This window comes from Schistocerca gregaria, chromosome 7 (genome assembly GCF_023897955.1).
Source record: "Schistocerca gregaria isolate iqSchGreg1 chromosome 7, iqSchGreg1.2, whole genome shotgun sequence".
NCBI lineage: Eukaryota > Metazoa > Arthropoda > Insecta > Orthoptera > Acrididae > Schistocerca > Schistocerca gregaria.
The window spans coordinates 466,265,717-466,271,716 of NC_064926.1; positions in this window are offsets into that span (position 1 = coordinate 466,265,717).

Here is a 6,000-nt window from a genome sequence, read left to right on the forward strand (position 1 = left end):
ATGAAAGTAACAAGTATAGTTATGCAACCAATACTTTTGACAAAACTGTTAATTACTTTGGAATTAATTTAGGGCTAGTTTTGCTAACTTGTTTCTGACTAGAGCCAAATTAATCCTTTAAGAATACTATTAGTTGTTCCTCCAAATGTTTATAATTATTATAGAATTTATATTTGCTTATAAGCCAACAATAGAATTTAAGTTATGAAACAATTACTGATTTCACCCTATAATGAAAGATAGTAACAAGTAATAGACGAAATAATTATAGAATCATTTACATACATAAACAAAGCACAGAATTAGATCTGGTGTTATATTCTTTAAAACTGAGGGCCAACGTTTCTCTTATATAAAAATGCAGATTATTCTCACCTATGCTAATGGTAAATAGTTAAAAGTAACAAAACAGATTTAAGGAGGCAGATGGCAAAACAAGAGGGGTTGTAAAATTATCCCAGCTTGCTTCATCACACCAAGACAAAAAAATCTAAGGTCAAATGCCCACCACCAATACAGTTGAGAAGTCAGCAGTTCAACGATGTTGATGTCATCCTCTCTGAAATCCTTCATGATTATTCTGTAGAGCTCATGGGCCTTAATGTCAGACTGGGTCATCGTCTCACCCCAAGACTGAGCCTCCGCCCATCATGGACTCCTCTCTTCGGTGGAAACACAGGGTAAAAGTGCAACTCTCGTGACAGATGGCTCCCATATTATGGTGGAACATTGATGGGTTCAGGACACATGTGAAGGGGCTGAAACTTTGAACACAGGAACACCCCCTGTTCCTGTGTTTACAAGAAACACATTTTAAAGGCACTGATGCCTGTGTGATATGGCTATACCCTTCACCAAAAGGGTGACCTGACTGACGATAGAGCCCAGGGACATGTTGCTGTGTTTGTCAACAAGATGCACCTCTCCTTTCCTCTATTCTTGGTTACTGACCTACAACAAATGAAATGAAATGATCATGTGGCATTGTTGCCCGGGAGGCCCCAACCGGGGAAGATCGGCCACCAGGTGCCAGTCTTATTGCAGTCGACACCACATTGGGTGACTTTCGCACCGATGACGAAGATGATGATAGGATGATGAAGACAACACAGCTCCCAGTCCAAGGGCTGGGAATTGAACCCAGGCCTGCAGCTTGACAGACAAACATGTTACCACTCACCTAAGCAGGCAGACACCTACAAGCAATTGCTGTTGCAGGTCATATGGGTCAGAAGATCACTATCAGCTCACTGTTCTTATCTCCATATGATGTAATAGACTCTGAGGCTCTCACAGGCCTTCTTGAACAACTCCCCTACCCATTTCTCCTATTGGGTATAAAATGAAATGATCATATGGCATTGTCGGCCGGGAGGCCCCATTCGGGGGGAGTTCGGCCACCATATTGCAAGTCCTTTTTAGTTGACGCCACTTCGGTGACTTGCGCATCAATGATAATGAAAGACACAACACCCAGTCCCCTGCTGGGAATCAAGCCTGGGCCCCCTGCATGGTAAGCGGTAACACTACCGCTACGCTATGGAGGTGGACTCCTATTGGGTGATTAATACATTACGAGGCTCAAGCTCTACTTGCTCTGGGGGTCGAATCTTGGAGAACCTCATGATGTGTCAGGAGCTGAGCATCCTCAATAAATATGAAGAGGGAGGTGGCACAGTGGAGAGCACAATTGACTTGCATTCAGGTGGACAACAGTTCAAACCCATATCTGGCCATTCAGATATAAGTTTTCCGTGATTTCCCTTAATTGCTCCAGTAAAATGCCAGGATGGTTTCTTTGCAAGGGCACAGCTGATTTCCTTCCCCATCGTTGACACAATCCAAGCTTGTGCTTCATCTCTAATGACCTCAATGACAACGGGCCATTAAGCTCATTCTTCTTTCCTTCCTTCATCCTCAATACTAGCAGTCCCACTCATTTCTCAGCTGCTACTGGATCATCCCCAGCTATCAACCTATCTTTTTGCTCTCTTGCTTTTGCATACTCAGCTCAGTGGGAAACTACTGATGACCTTCATTCCAGTGACCATATCCCACTATGGATCCATTTACTGGATGGCAGATTGCTTGAACAGAAGCCACTGAAATAGATGGTCAGCAGGGTTAACTGGATGCTGTTCAGCCATCTGACTGTGTTTGAACACCACAACAGTGTCCGGGAATGGATGGAAAATAATGCACATTTGATCCATCATGCTGCTGACTTATCAATCCCAAAGTCTTCAGGTCATCTTAGGAGGCGACTTGTTCCCTGGTGGTCTGGTGAGTGCCACTCAGCAATCAAGAAATGGCAGGTGGTTCCTCAATGATTTAGACGCCGCCCAACAGCAGACAACCTCACAGAATTTTGAGTAGCGAGAGCCAAGGCTCGACTCATAATTGAGCAGAGCAAGAAAAGGTCATGGCAAGCATTCCCGGACTCCATAAACCATTCCACTTGTTCTACAAAAGTATGGGAAGCCATCAGGAAGAATTCTGGTTAACACAGTCATTTACCAGTACAGCAGTGATGAAATAAGTGTGTCTCCAGAAAACACCCAGAGACATCACTGAGATGATGGCAGAACATTTTGTAGTGACTACTGCTGATAATAGCAAAAATTTGGGACTGCAGAGATTCTGAGTCTTACAACTACCCTTTTTCTATGTGAGAGCTGAATCGGCACTGTCTGAGACTCGTGATACTGCACCCAGTCATGACCAAATTCAGTACTGCATGCTTCGACAATTGCCAGCAGCATCAAAGCAAATCCTCCTCAAATGTTTTAATTTGGTATGGAAGACAAGCAACTTTGTCTACTTGTGGAGAGAGGCAATATTGATACCTCTCCTCAAACCAGGAAAGGGCCACCCATGTCCCAGTAGTTACTGGAACATCGTCTTAATGAGCTTTGCAGGAAAGACCCTAGAGTGAATGATTAACTGTCACATGGTCTGGCTGTTAGAGACCAGGCAACTCCTTGGCTGCTCTCGCTGTGGATTCTGGAGATTTTTGTACACTTTCAACAACCTGGTCCTCCTAGAAGTGGCTATCCAGCAGGCTTTGCTATATAAGCATCACTGTCTCACCATATTCTTTTTGAGTGGGAAAATGTCAGATCATTTTGAGTGGGAGAATAGTGTTCCTTGGGGCAGTGTTTATAGTGTTACCCTGTTTGCCATAGCCATAAACAGTATCACATCTGTGGCAAAGAGTCCTTTAAGTACTCCTTATTTGTGGATGATTTTGCTGTTTTCTGTTCCTCCTCCAATGTTGCAACAGTGACCCGTCAGTTGCAACTTACAGTACAGAGATTAGAGGAGTGGCCTTCAAAGACGGGTTTTCAGTTTTCTGCAGATAAATGTATATGTGTGCTCATTTTAATCAGTCTCATTGTGTTTTTAATTGACATGACTTGCATATGAGGGACACCATTCCACGTTTTATAGACTTAGTAAGGTTTCTGGGCATAATTTTTTACTCCAAACTACCAATGGTTATCACATCTGAGGGACCTGAAAGCCAGAATACAAAAGGCACTGAATGTCATAAAGTGCCTTAGCCACAGATCTTGTGTAGCAGGCAGGTCACATCTGCTCCAGTTTTACATGGCTTTTGTCATTCACAGCTAGACTATGAGTGCACAGTGTACAGGTCAACGAGGCCTTCTTACCTAAAGATTACTGATGCTGTCCACCGTGAGGGGATTAGGCTGACCACAGGTGCTTATAGGACCAGACTCATACCCAGTCTCTGTGCTGAGGTTGGGGAACTGACACCAGGCAGCAACAGCTCCTCATGGTGTGTCAGGCATGTAAGTTCCTTGCAGCCCATCCCTGGATTGCTATTTCTCCAAACATCCATAATCTATAATGTCAAATGCTATTTGGATCTGCATGCAGCATGTGTTGGAGACACCTGGTTTGGAGCAAATACAACCAAAAATCCACACTTCTGACCATCTGCCACCCTAGTTACTGCAGACGCTGAGAGTAATTTTAGATTTGATGAAAAACAGGAGATGTTTCACTCATGCATATGTTTCTAATACAGTATTTAAGAAAATTTTAACTGAGTGCTGCACTGTTACAGTATCTTCATGATGAGGCATCAGAGATAGGGTGCGATCGCCAATTTGTCTATTAAAGTGTGTGTGTGTGTGTGTGTGTGTGTGTGTGTGTGTGTGTGTTTGACGTTTACGGGCACTAAACAGCACGGTCATCAGCGCCCATTGTCTATTAAAGCTTTCTTGTATGAATGTATGTGAGCTCCAGTGTAAGCAGTAAGAATCTTATGTGATGTGCAACGGGCAAGCTGTGTCCTGCAGACATGTGTCATGACCAATGGCGTGACTGCAGCGTGTGAAAGTAGCGGAGAGACACTTACAGAGTAGTTACATTCTCTGGAACTATAAAAATTAATAACTGATCTAGAAATAGCCTGAGGAACTTCATATCAGGTATATAACATTCTGTTGTGTAAAGGAACATTTTGTCAAAATCTGAAGTCAGTAACTGTCATAAAATGGAAGTTAAAAAAGAAAAATTATATGCAGGAAAGTGCCGGCAGACAGGTACAATGAACAAAACACACAAACACACACACAGAATTACTAGCTTTCGCAACCGATGGTTGCTTCTCCTATATATATGTGTGTGTGTTAATAGTTCACCAACTGTTACTATATGAAAAGATATGATAACACCTTCAGTGTTTAGATTCAAATTTCGAAAGTTCTCATTTTAGAAAACCTTTCGTACTTTTGCTGTAGTAATAACTTTAAGAATTTCAAGTAGATATTTATGTTCTGTGTTAGGGTGAGTGTGAAAGAGAGTACCTGTGTGAGTGTATGTAGGACATTTGCCAGTATTAAATTTTCAGTTTGTAATTCTATGTAGGAACTTGCAAGTGTTCCAGCTTTGTATCGTGGGAATGAATCTACCAGTGGTTCCCCTGCTAGTGAATGAAGGATGTCCAAGCATGTCTGAATATGTAAGAGAGAGCCAGAACATTCGTGACTATATAAACAAAAACAAAAAATCCTAATGCAAGTTTAAAAGGACCTTTGAACTTAGAAATTTGAACAGCAACTCATTTCTGATTTATTCTTTAGTGTTCACAAGACTATTTTCAGCTTTTTGCACTTATAGCGGCCTCCGACATGTTGTTATGAAGTCTCAGTTTCTTCAACACTGCTTTTCTGAGATATCTTAAGTAGCTGCAGTCAGGAATTACAGGTGCAGATCTGCAGCAGTATCAAGGTAGGTGGACAATTTATGTTGCAGAACTGCCGTCGATGTGCAAAAGAACGTGTTATGTCACAATGGATGGGTCAAAACAGAGGGACCCTGTTGGTTGCTCTGTTGTTTTCTCTGATAGTGTCCTCAAGGTCCAACTGCTTCAAGACTTTACTGTATTTGATACAGAATTATATGTGATCTTGCAGATACTGGAGCAAAATGGCTCAAATGGCCCTAAGCACTATGGGACTTAACATCTGAAGTCATCAATCCCCTAGACTTAGAACTACTTAAACATAAGTAACCTGAGGATATCACACACATCCATACCCGAGACAAGATTCGAAACTGTGACCATAGCAGCAGCGCTGTTCTGGACTGAAGTGCCTAGAACCATTTCGCCACAGCAGCCGGCGGTACTGGAGGAAATGAGCAGGATTCAAGTACTAAATTCCTTGATTGTTCTGGTTCTCTGAGTGCCATTCACTCTCTTGTACCCAGCAGATAAAGTAGTCCAGCGTATCTAGGACACGCTCCTGCAACTACAACAGCTTCACTAGCAGTTTGTTGGCAAATCTGCCCTCTATTTTAAGTAATGTTCAAACAAATGTGGTGACCATTTTACAATTTTGTGATTTGTCTTACATATTTTTGAAAATTTTAGGTAGATGTTTTTAATGTGTTAATATGGTGACTGGTTCACCCACGTTTTTTGTAATTGGTCAGCCCGTCACCTTTCCCTGTGCCTCTCTTTTAGCT